Source organism: Natator depressus, chromosome 6 (genome assembly GCF_965152275.1).
Source record: "Natator depressus isolate rNatDep1 chromosome 6, rNatDep2.hap1, whole genome shotgun sequence".
Lineage (NCBI taxonomy): Eukaryota > Metazoa > Chordata > Testudines > Cheloniidae > Natator > Natator depressus.
Genome location: NC_134239.1, coordinates 113687139 through 113705478, shown reverse-complemented (window position 1 = coordinate 113705478; position 18340 = coordinate 113687139). Strand labels below are relative to the sequence as shown.

Here is an 18340-nt window from a genome sequence, read left to right as displayed (position 1 = left end):
CATACATGTAGACACACCCCTAGTGCAGGAGTGGCCAACCTGTGGCTCCGGAGCCACATGCGGCTCTTCATAGGTTAATATGTGGCTCGTTGTACAGGCACCAACTCCAGGGCTGGAGCTACAGGCACCAACTTTCCACTGTGCCAGGGGGTGCCCAGTGCTCAACCCCTGGCTCTGCCACAGGCCCTACCCCTCACTCCACCCCTTCCCGCCCCCTACCCATAGCCTGCGGTGCCCTCGCTCCTTTACCCCCCCCCGCCTCCTGCGTGCCATGAAACAGCTGATTGGGAGGTGCGGGGAGGAAGGGGGGAGGCACTTATCAGCGAGGCTGCCAGTGTGTGTGAGGCACTGGGAGTGTGTGCGTGGGGGAGCTGACGAGAGGCTGCTGACGTATTACTCTGGCTCTTTGGCACTGTACATTGGTAAATTCTGGCTTCTTCTCAGGCTCAGGTTGGCCACCCCTGCCCTAGTGCCTTCAGTTCTCCCATAGTCAGTCTATAGCACTGTAATGTAGACACTTCCTACATTGATGGAAAGGAGATTTTCTGTTGACGTCGTTAATCCACCTCCTCAAGAGGCAGTAGCTGGATCGACAGAAGAATTCTTTTGCCTACTCCAGGGGTTAGGTCAACCTAAGTACGGTGCTCAGACATGAACTTTTCACAGCCTTAAGTTACATAAATAAGTCAATCAAGTCAAGTCAATCAAGTCAATCAAGTTTTAGGTGTAGACCAGGCCTGATTGCAAGCTGCTCAAACTGTTTGTCTGGCAAATTTGCCTGCTACAGATGTCTCTTCCACTGTGTGATGATGAGGATGGACCTGTGTCTGCATGTGAAGTTTTTGAACTTGAGGTTGTTTAGCCAAAAATGTGAGACGATCAAGGCTAAATTTCAAGAGTGACTCATTTCTAATTGTTGTCTTGGGAATAGTTAGCAAATATTTTTTACAAAAGCTCTTGCAGAAAATGTACCTGCTCTCTGAGCAGTAATTATGGTAAGCTTTGGTAATTTAATTCAATCACTGCTGTGTGAAACGGAGAGATTTTAATGTTGCTTTAAGCAAAAAGCCCAGTGAATCCTTAACTATGGCAGTGATTCTCAAAGCCGGTACCCCGCTAGTTCAGGGAAAGCCCCTTGCGGGCCAGGCCAGTTTGTTTACCTGCCGTGTCCACAGGTTCAGCCGATCGCGGCTCCCACTGACTGCGGTTCGCCACTCCAGGCCAATGGGGGCTGCAGAAAGCGGCATGGGCCGAAGGACGTGCTGGCCGCCCTTCCCGCAGCCCCTATTGGCCTGGAGCGGTGAACCGTGGCCAGTGGGAGCCGCGATCGGCCAAACCTGCGGACGCGGCAGGTAAACAAACCAGCCCGGCCCACCAGGGGCTTTCCCTGAACAAGTGGCGGACCGGCTTTGAGAACCACTGAACTATGGCATCTTCACTGCTGCCTCATAATTTACTGTATTGTCTGGTTACACAATGGATACATGAAATGAAATAAACTAATTAAATATAAAAAAGCCAATTTTGCCTTTAAAAATTGGATTATTCTGAATTCTAGCAATCAGTGTCGTCTTGCAACTGTAGATTTACGTGACTAATCAGCACCATCCAAGTGGTTCAGATTGTTCTTGTAGGTCGAGTGCTAAGAATTTTAGAAACTAGATGCACAACACATTGCCAGCTGGCACAGGCCCAATAACTCAGCAAATGCAACAGCAGTGTTCTGTTTGGGTGATTTAGGCAGAAGACTGACCTGCTGTGAAACACTGGAACAGACTAGCGCCAGAGAGTTATAGAAGTAATATTTATCTCCATAACCCTCTCCGTGGTAAGCTACCCAGTCCTTAGTAATGGCACAGGAATGTGAGTCACTGTGTTTCTTAAGCTGTAAGCCAGGTCAGACTGAGTCAGTACTTGTTTAAGAGAGTTCTAGGGAAAAGCTATAGGGTGTTGCAAGAAGTAACCTTGGTGCTTCAGGAGATGGTCAGGTCTTCCCTCTGACTGAGCGCTGAACCAATGCCTCAGCAATCAGAGCCAACCATGGTACTAGAGGAGCTATTTAAATTAAGTGTCCTCTCTCCAAATGTGCATGGAGAGGAAACTGAGGGGGTACAACTCCTTCTAACTGCAAAGAAGGGAAGGAACATGGTTTCCTTGGCACAGTGCCTACTTGGCAAAGAGGCAGGAAACTCCTTAGAGTAGTTGGTTGGGTGACAGAGGGGAATGGCCTATGAGGCAATAGTGAAGATGGGGTATTTCCTAGGTTTGATATCTGGCTATCTAAAATCAGTCTGGTTTGTTTCTTCATTTATGAACAATGCATAAGGCTATGATTTTGTCATGGATATTTTTTAGTAAAAGTCAGGGATATGTCATGGCCAATAAACAAAAATTTACGGATGCCGTGACCTGTCTCAGACTTTTACTAAAAACATCCCTGACAAAATGGAGTCCAGCACCCTGCCCCACGGCATGCAGCGGCTGGGAGCTACAGCCCCTCTCTCAATCCTGCCCAGTGGTTGGGAGCTGGGGGGATCCCGCCCTGCCCGCGGGAGCTGGCGGGGGGAGCCTGCTGTCTACAGTGGCTGGGGAGCTCCAGGATCCCCCTGCAGCAGATGGGAGCTGCGGGGAAGGGGCCTGCTGCCCGTGGCGACTGGAAAGCTCTTGGGTCCCCTGGGAGCTGGGGGAGGATCCGGTGGCTGGGCTGCTGCAGGGACCCAATGTCACAGAGGTCTCTGGAAGTCACGAATTCCATGACTCCTGCAACCTCCATGACATAACTGTAGCCTTAACAATGCATTCGGAACACATAAGGAATAGGAAGTCTCAAGGAGGAACACATAGGGCTGTAAAGCCAATTCTTCTCTGTGCCACTTCCTGAATCTCTCTACCTACTTTCACTTCCCTAGTTCCCTTGGAGATGAAAACCATGAAAAGCAAGGAAATTCCGACCTCTGGATGTGTTTGTACCTTGGTAACACTACAGCCCTCTCCTCCTCACAACTATTTCTCCTACCACCTTTGCGTAAAATATACTCTGTATGTATGGAACCTTTTAAGAACAAATTGGGAAAATTCTTTATCTGATGGATAATTAGGACTAGCTGCAGTGGCTTTACTGCTGCCAGAACATGCATGCTTCTTGGCAGAGGTTTTCTATTTAATGTCTGCTTTAAATGTGATACATAGTTAAAAATATCAGCATTTTTTTTAACTAGGAAAACGTTGTGAGAGAAGACATCCTGTTTTCAGGAGGGTACATGCAGCAGTACAGAAGGATCTTCTGCTTCAGTGCAACACTTTGGGCTTTGTTCAGCTTGGAATGGAGATTACAAAAGTATCCAGAAAAAACAGCATCAGTGGTTACATATTGAGTGATGAACACAGTAATCCTAATATAGACGGAAAACATTTACAAATTACTTTCAAACAGATGTGCTTATGCCAACTACTAATGCCAATACAGAGAACCAGTGGGGTAGTGCTGATATTTATTATTTATTTATTCTGAATACATATATATTACATCCAAAATTTTCCGTGCCCGATTTGAGAAGCCTCGGTCCTGATTTTTCAAAGTACTTAGCGTTATATGGCACTTTAAATGTTCAAAAAACAGCTTCCACTGACTTCAGTTGCAGTTGTGAGGACTCAGCACTTCTGTACATCAGACCCCTGGACTCTCAAGTTAGGTACTCAGGAAATGAAGAACACGCTGTTAGTGGCTACCTGTGAAAAGTTTGGTTCAAGTGAGCTGCCCAGCATTACACAGGAGTGGCTGAGGTAGTGATAGAATCTAATTCTGCAGGACAGCATTCAACTGCTTAAATAAACCATGAGACCATCCTCTTTTCTGTTCTTTCAATCCCCTTTCTCACTCACTACACACTTTCCAACTACTCCAAGAAATGAGACAGGGGTCCTACAGACCACAGCCTCCTTCACTGCACAATCCTGATTTATCCCCAGGCATGTCCATCCTGTGCACTAAATGAGGCAGGGATCCTCCGGAAAAAATGGTATGTGATCATGTAATTAAAGACTGTATCACAATGCACAGGCAACCTTAATTCTGGCATTTCATAGGCATGTGCTGACAGCAGAGGAACCGTTGAGCTCAGCAGTTTTGGGTTCTATTCCAGGTAGGGTGACCAGATAGCAAGTGTGAAAAATTGGGACGGGGGTGGGTGGTAATAGCAGCCCATATAAAAAAAGCCCCAAATAGTCCTATAAAATCGGGACATCTGGTCACCCTAGGTTCTGGAAGAGATTATTCGCTAGTGGTCACAGATCCTTCTGCCCCGCCACCTCTGGCCTATGCTTGTCCTACTCCTGTCACTTCCCCGACCCCTGGGCTCCTTGTCCCAGTCTCGTTGCCTAGCCAGTCTGTCTCCCACTCTGGGCTGCCCATCTGAGTCCCAGTCTTCCTCTCACCCAGTGCCCTGTCCTACTTTCCATCTCTGGGCAACTCATCCTGGTCTGTCCTCCTTGTACCAGTCTCCTGGCCCACTCGTCAGTTCAAGTCCCTTCCTCCTCAGATCTCAGTCCCCTCCACCCTCAACTCCCAGGTCCAGTCTCCATGTCTAGCCAGTTCCAGTCTTTCCCTATCTCAGTTCCTCATCTGATCTTAGCTTCTCATCACTCCCTATGGTCCAGGTCTTTTCCCTCTGCATCTGAGTCATGCTATTCTTCCTCCAGCACATAGTCTGGGCCCAGCATGGGAGTTATTGTGAGCACAGGAAAAGCAGTCTCCCTGTTTACAGTTCCAGTGCCCAATACCACAGCAGCTGGGAGGTGCAAATTGCAAGGGAAGTCCTGCTTGGCTCCTGCAGCCCTAGGTTGGCGGATGCTCGGTGCAGACTGAATCTCCAGAGATCTTAGCTTCGAAGCTCTAACTAGTCTCTAATGAGTGTGTGCGATCTGAGATTTGCAAAGGCTTATAGCTTGGCCAAATTTGGTCCCTTTTCCCTGGGATCTAAAAAAGGCACATGCTTGGCACCAAGCAATAGTCCTACCAAATTTCAAGCCTCTGCTCAAAACCATGAAGGGGCTAAAGCTTCTCAAAGAAACAGCTATACAATCCATCCCATCATCCAGATCATTAATGAAGATGTTGAACAAAACCGGCCCCAGGACCGACCCCTGGGGCACTACACTTGATACCAGCTGCTAACAAGACATCGAGCCATTGATCACTACCCGTTGAACCAGCTTTCTATCCACCTTATAGTCCATTCATCCAATCCATACTTTAAGTTGCTGGCAAGAATACTGTGGGAGACCATAACAAAATCTTTGCTAAGGTCAAGGTATATCCCTTCCACCACTTTCCCCATATACACAGAGCCAGTTATCTCATCATAGAAGGCAATCAGGTTGGTCAGGCATGACTTGCCCTTGGTGAATCCATGTTGACTGTTCCTGATCACCTTCCTCATGTCCAAGTGCTTCAAAACGGATTCCTTGAGGACCTGCTCCATGATTTTTCCAGTGACTGAGGTAAGACTGACCGGTCTGTAGTTCCCCGGATTCTGCTTCTTCCCTTTTTTAAAGATGGGCACTATATTTGCCTTTTTCCAATTGTCCGGGACCTTCCCCGATCGCCAACGAGTTTTCAAAGATAATGGCCAATGGCTCTGCAATCACATCGGCCAACTCCCTCAGCACTCTTGGATACGTTGTATCCGGCCCCATGGACTTGTGCATGTCCAGCTTTTCTAAATAGTCCTTAACCTGTTCTTTTACCACTGAAGGCTGCTCACCTCCTCCCCATACTGTGCTGCCCTGTGCAGCAGTCTGGGAGCTGACGTTGTCTGTGAAGACCGAGGCAAAAAAAGCACCGAGTATGTCAGATTTTTCCACATCATCTGTCACTAGGTTGCCTCCCCCATTCAGTAAGGGTCCCACACTTTCACTTTCTTGTCTTACTATGTGTTTAAATAGAACCTAACAAAATGGGGCCCTGATCCTGCTAGGGCGTTCTGGGTGCTGCTGTAACATGAACAATTAATAATAATGTTACTTTGGCGTAACAAAATGGGCTTTTCTGTTAGAGCTGGCCAAATTATTTACTGTGAATAAATTATCCAAGGTATCCCTTCGTTGTGTTTACAACTTGTTTGCAAGTCAATCCAGCTTTCTTGCTAACGTGTGCATGAGTATTCACCAAAGAGTCTGGTGGAACAATTTTCAGGCTACAGGTTGTTTAAGGACTGTTCACTTTTTTTTCATGCTACTTTTGGTGTGTGATTTGAAACCTAAATCACATGGTATTATTCCTGCCCCCTGACTGGAAGCCTGAAACTTCTCAAACAAAGTGAATGGCAGGTGGAGGATAAAGAATATAAAGCTAATACAAAATAAAATTTCTGTCTTGCAGGAAATTGTGATGTTTTGATATTTGTTTTCTTCCTGAATCTGGATGACAAGTCTAAATATCAAAACATTGTTCAGAAAAAATTTGATTCAGAAATATTGAAATGTTTCATTTTGAGTTAGGTTGACACTCATTTCTCAGTGTGCCTCAGCCACCATGGTGCCTTATGGGAGATGTAGTTCTTGGCCTCTCCTGTATCCCTTTTTCTCTATGGGCCCTACTCTTGGCTGGACTACATCTCCCATGATGCACCTAAGTTTCTCCCTGTGCCTGAACTGCTGCTGTGCCTCATGGAAGATAGAGATTCATTTTGATTTTACCAACAGAAAATTCCACCAAAATTGATCTTCTCAAGCAGAAAGTTTTGATGTTAATGAAACTGCATTTTTCGATGGAAAATGTTTAATTCAAAACTTTTGGACCAGTCCTACTCTTGTATGTGCACAAATACAAGATGGATATTCACACAAGAAGATGGACATTCATACAGAGAAAAGCCACTTCCCAAACATCCGTGAGAACAAAAAATATTTGTGTGGATGTTCACAAATGAATGGGGCAAAAACAGGGCTCAACCAAACAGCCACTCACAATTTGAATGAATATTTATGGGCATTATATTGAACCAGGTCAGTTGGTTATTTTACACAGCAAGTGGCCTAATTACACACACACCCGATATGTACACACCCCCTATTCTAACAAAACTAACCTTAACTGGGATTTCCATAACACACCCACTCTTTCAAGTTACTGGATCCTTTCTCTCTTCCACACACTTTATTGCTTGCAGCAGGGTTGTAGCGTGTTGGTCCCAGGATATTGGGGAGACAAGGTGGGTGAGGTAATATCTGTTATTGGATCAACTTCTGCTGACGAAAGAGACAAGCTATTGAACTTACACAGACCTGAAGAACAGCTCTGTGTAAGCTCAAAAGCTTGTCTCTTTCCCTAGCAGAAGTTGGTCCAATAAAAGTTATTACCTCCCCCACCTTACAATCTGTGGCTGTGCCTCTCTATTGCACTTTATTGGAAGCTTTGTTTGCATACAAACATTATGAGGAATTGCTACTGAGCATGTTCAATCACTAATTTTAAAAGTTAAGCATCTGAGCTGTTTAAAATCATTTCTTGTATAAAGTAGAAAAGGGGCTTAGTGTGCTTTAGAAACTAATCCCCTCCAGAAATGCTTTTAAATTTAATCCAATTACTTTCTCTAGAGCAGTGGTTCCCAAACTTGTTCCGCCGCTTGTGCAGGGAAAGCCCCTGGTGGGCCGGGCCGGTTTGTTTACCTGCCGCATCCGCAGGTTCAGCCAATCGCGGCTCCCAGTGGCCGCGGTTCGCTGCTCCAGGCCAATGGGAGCTGCTGGAAGCCACGGCCGCAGGGTCGGCCCATCGCAGCTCCCAGTGGCCGCGGTTCGCGGAGCAGCGAACCACGGCCACTGGGAGCCACGATCGGCTGAACCTGCGGATGCGGCAGGTAAACAAACCGGCCCGGCCCACCAGGGGCTTTCCCTGCACAAGTGGCGGAACAAGTTTGGGAACCACTGCTCTAGAGCCAGATAGAAAAGTTTGAAGCCAGTTTAAAAAACTTATTCATGTTGCAGTTCTGTAATTCTAAAACATCTTGGCCAGTTTTAACCTTTCCATTGCTCTACTCCAGAATTTGTACCAATGAGGTATCAATTATTTCAGACATCAGTTTTGGGGGCCTAGAATTGTGTTTCTCAAACCTTTTATTTTCAAATCTAGTCCAATGTCTTGTAATTGAAGCGATAGGGTGGATTGAAAGCAAAGTGTTTTATGAGTAATTTTTATGTTCCTGCTTGTAGCAAAACACCTTTGCTATAAAGATTGTTTAAAGTTATATACGGTGTGTTTCCATTAGTAGTAATAATGTCTTGCTCTTCCATAGTGCTTTCTATGCAAGGATCTCAAGAACTTCATAAACAGTTTGTTGGCATTAAGTTTTATTTTACTCTGTCTTTCCAAATAAATAGAAAAGTGGGTTAAGTTACCTTGGCCAGATCCTCAGCTGGTGTAAACAAGCAAAGCTCCACTGAAGTTTAAGAAGCTGCACCACTTTACACCAGCTTAGGAGCTGTCTCTCACAGCCTGTCCTAATACATAGAAGACACTAGACTTGTCCAATATCTTTAAATGAATAAATAAAATGACATTTTTTATTAAAGCAGTCCAGCTCTACACATATGAACTGCTCCAATGCTTTCTTATGAGTGCACCCAGAACAACAGTTTGGGGCTTGCAGACTTCCAATCAATCTGAGAAAGTGTAAGCAATTTGGCCAGGTGATAGAGCTTCTTTCACTCTCCTAGGGCAGGGGTTCTCAACCTTTTTCTTCTGAGGCCCCTCCAACATGCTATAAAAACTCCACGGCCCACCTGTGCCATAGCAACTGGGTTTCTTCATATAAAAGCCAGGGCTGGCGTTAAGGGGTAGCAAGCAGGGCAATTGCCTGGGGCCCCATGCCACAGGGGCCCCCAAGAAGCTACATTGGTCAGACTTCAGCTTCAGCCCCGGGTGGCAGGGCTCAGGGACTTGGGCTTCAGCCCCATGTGGTGGGGCTTTGGCTTTCTGCTCTGGGCCTCATCGAGTCTAATGCTGGCCCTCCTTGGAGGCCCCCTCGAAACCTGCTCAAGGTCCCCTAGGGGGCCCCGGATCCCTGGTTGAGAACCACTGTCTTAGGGTACGTCTGCACTGCAATTAGACACCCATGGCTGGCCCGTGCCAGCTGACTCAGGCTAGTGGGGCTTGGGTTAAGGGGTTGTTTAATCGCTGGAGCCCAGGATCTAGGACCCTGCAAGGTGGGAGGATCCCGGAACCCAGGCTGCAGCCCAAGCCCAACAGTCTACACCACAATTAAGTAACCTTGCAGCCTGAGCCTGGCAAGCCCGAGTCAGCTGGCACTGGCCAGCCATGGGTGTCTAACTGCAGTGTAAAAATACCTTTATAGACCTTGTGGGGCACATTTAGCATTCAGTTACAGTAGTGTAAATCCAATGTAACTCCAATATCTAGATAGGAATAATAGTAACATTTGAGAAGAGTAGAATTTGTCCCCAGACTTTCAAAAGCAGCAAGTGCTCTTCAGAGGTGGATAAACACTAAACAGCTCACAAATACTGGACATTATGTTCTGCAGTTTGGAGTCCCGTTGTTCAGTGGGATCAGGTTTTGGCCCTTAGGAAATCAATGTAATAGAGAGAAATTGAGTAATTCAACCTTGCTACTTATAGAAACTGCAACTGAATGAGCTAAAAACCACATTTCCCTAATTAAAATGGAGAGAAATGATTTAGCTATTTCTAGTCTATAACATTAGGTGTATTTATTCCTGCAGTTTAGCCAAGGGGAAGGTTTGATTCAGTGCCCAACAGTGCATTAGCTCACACGAACAAGGCAAGTCAATGTTTGCTTCACAATATCTTAGTGTAAATCACTAATATCCTGTAAAAATATTGCAATCTACTTTTCTTTCTCCCAACAAGCTTTTTATTCCCACTACGTCTACATTCTAGATATGGCTGAAACGTAAACCGATGATTTCTAAAGTTTTTAATGGCAGAAGTAATTAATCTAATTGATGGAGTGACTCATTTTTGTCAGCCATTTTTGATCTAAGAATACACAAAAGGCACAGATTGTAGAGCATTTGCAATGGCGAACAATTACACTCACAAACAGCCCTCCGGAAATCAATAGCACTTCTTATGGATGTGCTCAGCAATATAAGCGAAAGCTCCGCAATCTGGCCTAGAAAGCTGAAATCTCTGGATATTTTATGTAGCAGCTATAATTTATGAACAGCGGGACGGACCTCAGTGCAGTTTTGGGCTGCAGCATTATATCTTGGCTGAAAAACACAATCTGCATCTTCTAGACTGAAAACACTTTGAGGCAGAGATTGTCTTTTTGTTATCTTGATTCTGTCCCTAGCACAATGGGCTCCTGGCCATGACTAATCACTAAACAGTGTTAAATTAGATTGGTGGAGTTAGATGTGTGGAAGCCTTATGGAGTTAGCTACCACCCCAAAAGCCTGCATTTTAAAATACAAACGGTGACAGACAATGGCAGGCACCTCTCTAGAATACTCAATTAATTCAGGGAAGTCTTATGGCCTGTGTTATACAGGAGGCCAGATTAGATTATTATAGTGGTTGCTTATGGCTTTATAATCTATGAAGGGTTGTGTCACATTACTGAAGAAACATCAGAAAAGTACAGTTCATTGACTGGCTCTTATACTGAGGTTTTGCATGAGAAACTAAGGTGGGGGTGGGAGTTGTTGGGTATGATTAAATAAACATGGTGAATACTGCCATTGGAGAACGGGAGAGCCATGCTTACAGAAGAGAAAGCTACTGACAACTGAAAGCAAAATAAATTCTCATAATTTACTGGGGGGGGGACGACCAAGTAGATAACAGTTCACAGAGATGAAATAGTGATCTGGGAAGCAGATGCAAGGCAAAGTATCTGGGAGTATTCTGGCCTTCTGGAAGATAAAATTTTGGTCTGGATCAGGTAGGGAAAGAAGCCTGATTCTCCAATGCCCTGCACCTTCTGTAGTCATTTACACCTGTGAAAAATGGGTGTAAAATGCTGCCCAATCAGGGCTTGTCTATACACAGTGGTGCACTGGTTCAATTTAAGGTAAGATTTTAAATTAATTTAATTAAACCAGTGCAAAAGCTGTGTGGACACTAATTTTGCTGTAATCCAGAATTTTTGTGGTTTACCTTAAATTGATTATGAAGATTAAACTGAACTGAAATAAAACACTCTTAACCTGAAATAAGAGTGTCCACACAGGGGTTTGCACCAGTTTAACTAATCCAGTTGAATTAAACAGGGTCAAGTTGGTGTGTACACAAGGCCTCAGAATGGTAGCTTTTTACTGCTGCTCTGCATGACCACACAAAGGCAATGGAAAATTAGGCCCTTGGGTGTTGAACTATAGAAGAAAATCTATTTACAAAACTAAGCTACCTTGTATTAGATAAGCCTGTGCTTCCATCTGGAGGCCCTAAGAACGGATGGTGTAAACATCTTCGAAAGAAAATACAACACATCCCCTTTTGGGCTGGATGTGCATGACTTAACAGAAGAGAATGCCATCCAAACGGATAAGCAGAAGACAGCTTGCAGATAGATAAAACCAATGTGGAATAAGAAGCACAGAGAGAGCTGCCTTGTTAAAAATAATGTAGTTTAATTGCCAATGATTGGACTGTAACGAAGTTATGTCCCAGCTATATCAAGACAAACAGACCCGGCTCAGCTAAGTTAAAAATGATGTCATCTTCATTCATTTTGTTGGACAGCTGTGAGGGCTGGGGCGTCTCTGCACAGCCTTGTATTGATAATGGTGCAGAGACACAAGGCTGCACGTAAACGCAGGAGCTCAGCGAAGGAATGTGCTTCAAGCAGGCCTGGGCTCGCCTTGGTGAACATCCTTTAGGAAGATGCCACTTGTTCTGCTAGTGTGCTAGGAAGGCTAGTACAAAGAGGGGGTATGATGGCCCCACCTCCTCCCTGGCCCCTTGGAAGTGGCATATATTCCTGGGAGTACAGGAAGGGATTAGTTCCTGTGCTGCTCTGGCCACAGGTTCTACCAAGGAAGGAAGTCTACTTCCATCCCTTCTTACCCATTGTGACCTGTGCAAGGGCTGGGGACAGTCTTGCTCAGTATATCGAGCATCCTGCATTGCACGGGATGGAGCTGGACTGCATTCTGCCCAACTCTCCTCTCGTGACTTCTATCCTTGGACTTTGATGTCCTGGCTCACTAAAACATGGTTCAGCTTTCCAAGCCAGAGACACTAAAGTGAGCAAAACCACTGTGGCGCTCGGATGCTTTGAGGTACTTATTGTTGCCCCTTCTCCTGACCCCAGTCTCCTGTTCTGATAACAGCATTGCCCCTCTGCCAAGCAGTAGCAGATGTCTAGGGCCTTTCAGGTTGGCTTCCCTGTGGAGGAGAAAATCAATGAAGTGACATCTGGATATCTTCTAAGTGTAACTGTAACTGCTTTATTTACACATATATCAGACTTTCCCTTTTATATTCCTCTCTTTCAGGAATCTCATCCCAACACCAACGCCCAGTTCTCAGGGAGCAATTCTACCTGAAGAACGGACTCGAGCCTAATCCAGGTTATTGGGCTCAGTACAAGGGTGAATGAGTGGGCCTTAAGTGTCTGTGATGTACAGGAGGTCAGAGTAGGTGGTCTTGTGATCCTTTCTGGCCTTAAACTCCATGGCCATGTCTACATCATGGGTGCTACAGCCACACAGTTACAACGCTGCAAGTATACCGCTGTAGCACCTTAGTGTAGACTCTTTCTACAGCGATAGAAGGAGTTTTTCAGTCGATGCAGGAACTCCACCTCCCTGAGCGGAAGTAGCTAGGTTGACAGAAGAATTCTTCCATAGACCTAACTGTGTCTCCGCCAGGGAGTAGGTTGGCTTAATGACGGCACTCAGCGGTGTTAATTTTTCACACCCCAAAGCACCATACCTATCTCGACCTAACTTTAAGTGTAGACCAGGACTATGACTCTAATTGGACACCAAGGCAGAGAACAAACTCTCCGTCTCCTGGCACAGAACAATTGCCATAACTATAACCATAGTGAGCAGAACCATACTTGGGACCCTTTCAACTCCAAAATCTGACAGATCTACAGCTGCTTATTGTTAAACTGGATTATTCCTAGTCTAATGTCTCTTTTGAAGGCAGCTCTCACTTTTAAGGCAGTTTTAACATTTTGGGTGAAATCCTGATCCCACTGAAGTCAATGACAAAACTCCATTTGACTTCAGTGGAGCCAGGATTTTATCATTTGGGTCCAATTCCTGCCCAGTATAATTCCACTGACTTTGTTGTCAGGCCCTTTATTCATTCACAACTTTCCTAAGGTCATTTTAAGTATATCATGAAATCCTATGTTTTCATTTATTTCTGACTTCACTATTTTGAAGCATTTTGAAATGTCAGGTAAGATGCCAGGCTGTTGGAAATAGCTGAACTTGGAAACAATATTGATCATTATGTCAAATGGAAAAGTTATCGTGCTGCTAACCAACAAAGACCCCTCTGACTTTAAACTTTCTGTGGGAATAAAAGACTATGCTGACAAATCACAACCAATATTCAGCTGCCACATTATACAACTAGTTACTTTCAACTGCAATAACTCTTTATATGCATACGCTGTGACTCAACAGCACATGAATACAGACACCCTCTTTGTACTTATTTCCACATTCAGCTGCATAAAATTGGCTACCCATCCAAGCTGTCAACATCTGGAAGCAATTACAAAATTTGTCTGTTATACAGCAGTCACTTTTCCAGGGAAAACAGACAGTGCCCAGCCTCTAATTAGAAAGTTTAGTTGCTTGGCTAAGGCACAGAACTATTCAGTCCATTTCTTTTGCAAGATTCTTTTAATTGTTCCTTCCTTAGTATTCTTCCAGCACAGCTCGTAAACTGGAACTACCAGAACATTGCGTCAGAGCCCACGCCCAAATCCACAGCAGAACTAACAGAAACAATGCCAGCTAAATTAACTATAATCAAGGATGATAGTCTAAATTTCAACCTTTCATTTGATCTAATCGTTTATGTAAGTATTTGCATGGCCCTTTACACGGTAGTACATGAGTGTCTCCCAAGTATCTTAAAAAGATAAATGTTTGCAAAATCCATGTTGTACTTTGTGCTTTCAGTGTTCATTTGTTCACCTTATAAGACAAAGTCAATGTTGGGAGCACAGTACTTATAAGCATCCCTATAATAATCTGTTGTACGTATGTGATTCCATAAAACAGGTAAATAAACCTGAGTTCTGGTTCTAGCTGGGAATTAGAGACTCCTAATAAAGTGTGCTGTGAAAATGACTAGGAAAATACTTTGATAATGTTTTAAGAGTTAAGTGGTGAGCCCCATGCCATGGCAAAGTCAGAATAGTGTTAAATCACATTGTAAGACTACAGCTAGAATTTACAATATATTTAACATTTTTACTCAATCAAGTAAAAAGTAACAAGATCATAAATGTAAAAAAGCATGGATAATTCCTAGGGCTCTGTGGTATGTCAACACTGCAATAAATCACCTGTGGCTGGCCCATGTCAGCTAACTTGGGCTGGCGTGGGCGGGAGGGCTTGGGCTACAGGGCTATAAAATTGCACTGTAGTCATTTGGTCTCAGGCTGGAGGTTGGGCTCTGGGACTTTCCCCCCTAGCACGGTCCCAGAGTTGAACGGCAGCTCAGATAATTACATTCGGCCTCCTAAAACATCAGGCCAGCTTTAACTGGATAAGTTGTTTATTCCTGATGTGATCCATTGTGTAGTTATCAACAGCTCCCATCTTCTCCTGCAGACAGGGCTCCATTATATAGCAGTGGGAGAAATCCTTCATCTATTATCCTATACACAATGGTCATGTGAGACTTTAAAATTAACATTTGCAAAGTGAGATCCTTTGATGAGAGTCTGATAGAACATTTATTACAAGACAGAAATAACTTTTCAGATATCTTGATAAATTTCTGCATACCATATTTTCTAGGTCTTATTTGACAGCACCTACATTTCCTCTGCATAATGGAAAATCAAGTCAACAAGGATCAAATAGGGTTGAGTCCGACTATTGAGAAACAGAAGTTAAAGTCCGGGCAAATGCAGTAGGCTAAATTCATTCTTAGTGTAACTCCACTCACTTCAGTTCAGTTCCTTTACACCAGGCTTGAATTTGGCCAACAGTCTGACCCCTGAGTACGGTGCAAGTTACAAAATATTCTGTTTGATGTGCTTCTCAAATTGGGGTTTGCCCACCCAGAGGAGTTGCCACGTCAGATCATTTGGCATGTATGTATGCTGAGTCCAAGGAACCTGGGCAAGAACTGTGTGTCTCATAAAATGGGTACAGTGCTGGGAATTAGAACCTCAGGCAGGATTTGGAGAGTTTCTCCTGCCTGAGACTATGGCCAGGATGCCAGGAGAGCTCCTAGATTTTCCTCATGGCTCTGGAACTCATCTGAGGTTGTTGATGCACTGATGAGGTTATCCCTTCACAGCACTGCTAGGATGTCAGCGAAAATGCTCTCTGGGAAATGGCAGTGGGTGTGTGCACCCGTGTGCACACAGGAATGGGTGGGGTAAGATATGGGGAAGCCTTGCTGAAAAATGCCAGACAGGATACTCTCCTTCAAAATGACAGGTTTCAGAGTAGCAGCCGTGTTAGTCTGTATTCGCAAAAAGAAAAGGAGTACTTGTGGCACCTTAGAGACTAACAAATTTATTTGAGCATAAGCTGCATCCGATGAAGTGAGCTGTAGCTCACGAAAGCTTATGCTCAAATAAATTTGTTAGTCTCTAAGCTGCCACACGTCCTCCTTTTCTTTTTTACTTCAAAAGCAATTTTTAAAAGCATGTAGTTGATGTGGTATGTCTCTAGATCTAGCACAGTAAGCAGAAGTAGAAACTTCCCCATACTCCACTACCAATGTGCCTCACCCTCATCCAGAAGGACTGCATCTTTCAGAGAGAGCATATCAGTCAGTTTATAGATCAATTTATAGGTCAATTCTAAGTAAATTATGATAATATTTTAAAGCATGTAATTACACTATAGCCCATCACAGCTAATGAAGGCATTTGTAAGGGGCAGATGCTGACATTTTAACCTGAAATCAGTGGGACCCCAGCAGAGTAAGAGTAGGGTGTCAGAATCTGGCCTTTTATATAGTAATATTTTACAAAACATACCTACAAAAACACCCCTGCTATACACATTCAAGTCTAAAAATACTGGTTTTTCTTACCATATTTCTGCTAAAAAGCAGCCTAGGACTGAAGGTACAGACTAGCCCTCAATCCGATTTTTTTTTTTTTTTTTTTTTTTTGGCGCACCGCCGTGAATTAAGGTGGATGGGCCAGCCCAGATTTTGTTACCCTCCACTCTGAAATTCTTTGCGTAGCGGAGTCGGAGACAATCAAATCTTTCACAATTCTTTTAAAGGAAAAACAAATTCCTCCAGCTGAATGCAGCGGGCTTTGCTGCAGGGGACCCTGTTCTATACCGAACGCGTGCGGAGCTCGCCTGCCTCCGCCCAGAAACGATTCTGCAGCCCCGGGCTCTTGAGAAATCAAAAGCCACCGCTGACACTTTCTTTCTTGTCTCCCGCAGCAGCCCCCCAGGGTCAGTGGGAAAGAGAGGATGGTCTTACCCAGCTCTCCCTGCGCTTGTTTTTCTCTCCTTCACAGGCAGCTGCTGCTGGCAGGCGGGGCAGCAAAGATCATCCTCTCCCTGCTTCCAGTGCGTGCCCGGGAGGGACCCGCTGGCGGGCGCGGGGCAGGTCCGGACAGGCAGCCCCAGCCCAGCTGGTCCCCGGCGCTGTGCAGGCGGCGATCGGCTCCTGTCACTGCCCAGCGTCTCACGTGGAGGAGCCGCACCCCGCCCCGCTCTCCCCCTGCCGATCGGCCCCCGGCCCCATGCTGGGCGGGTCCTGCTTGCCGGGCAGCTCCGGAGATTTGTGTGCAGGGAGCGCCGGGTCCCAGGCACCGCCCAGCCAGGGCCGCGGCTCCCCAGCAGCCCCGGGGCAGCCGTTCCCTGCCCTGCGGCAAAACGGCAGGGGCCCCGCAGCAGCAGGGGGAGGAGAGACCTCGGCCCCCACCCCCCGGCCCGTACCTGGGATGGGGGGTGAAGGGGAAGGGAGATGCTAGAAGAGGAAGGGAGGGTGGGTGAGGGCGAAGTGGGAGGGTGGAAGGGGAGGGGAGGGAGGGTGATGGGGAAGGGAGATGGTGGAAGGGGAGGGTGGGTGAGGGGGAAGGGAGATGTTGGAAGGGAGGGGAGGGAGGGTGATGGGGAAGGGAGATGCTGGAAGGGAGGGGAGGGAGAGTGATGGGGAAGGGAGATGGTGGGAGGGGAGAGGAGGGTGGGTGAGGGTGAAGGGAGATGCTGGAAGGGAGGGGAGGGAGGGTGATGGGGAAGGGAGATGGTGGGAGGGGAGAGGAGGGTGGGTGAGGGTGAAGGAAGATGCTGGAAGGGAGGGGAGGGAGGGTGATGGGGAAGGGAGATGGTGGGAGGGGAGAGGAGGGTGGGTGAGGGTGAAGGGAGATGGTGGAAGAGGAATGGAGGGTGGATGAAGGGGAAGGGAGATGGTGGAAGGGAGAGGTGGGGAGGAAGGAGAAGGGAGATGATGGAAGGGAGGGGAGGGGAAGGAGGCTGATGGGGAAGGGAGATGGGAGGGGAGAGGAGGGTGGGTGAGGGTGGAAGGGGAGGGTGGAAGGAGGAGGGTGGATGAAGGGGAAGGGAGATGATGGAAGGAAGGGGAGGGGGAGGAGGCTGATGGGGAAGGGAGATATGGGAGGGGAGATGAGGTGGGTGAGGGTGAAGGGAGATGGTGGAAGAGGAATGGAGGATTGATGAGGGTGAAGGGAGATGGTGGAAGGAGGAGGGTGGATGAAGGAGAAGGGAGATGGAAGAGGAAAGGAGGGTGATGAGGGAGAAGGGAGATGGTGGAAGGGAGGGGAGAGAGAGTGATGGTGGAAGGGTGGGTGGGTGAGGGGGATGGTGGAAGAGGAGGGGAGGGTGGGTGAGGGTGCAGGGAGACGGTGGAAGGAGGAGGGTGGATGAAGGGGAAGGGAGATGGTGGAAGGGAGAGGTGGGGAGGAAGGGTGATGGAGAAGGGAGATGGTGGGAGGGGAGAAGAGGGTGGGTGAGGGTGAAGGGAGATGGTGGAAGAGGAATGGAGGGTGGATGAGGGTGAAGGGAGATGGTGGAAGGAGGAGGGTGGATGAAGGGGAAGGGAGATGATGGAAGGGAGGGGAGGGGAAGGAGGCTGATGGGGAAGGGAGATGGGAGGGGAGAGGAGGGTGGGTGAGGGTGGAAGGGGAGGGTGGAAGGAGGAGGGTGGATGAAGGGGAAGG

At 46.5% G+C, this 18340-nt stretch overlaps 1 protein-coding gene across 1 annotated transcript in view; it reads right to left on the bottom strand.

The window, feature by feature from the left end:
- INF2 (inverted formin 2) overlaps positions 1 to 17137 on the bottom strand; it is a 49558-nt gene extending 32421 nt beyond the window's left edge. The window contains exon 1 of the mRNA XM_074956339.1: positions 16639 to 17137. The gene's annotated coding sequence lies outside the window, so the exon portion shown is untranslated. The remainder of the gene's footprint in view (positions 1 to 16638) is intronic.
- Positions 17138 to 18340: the final 1203 nt, after the last annotated feature.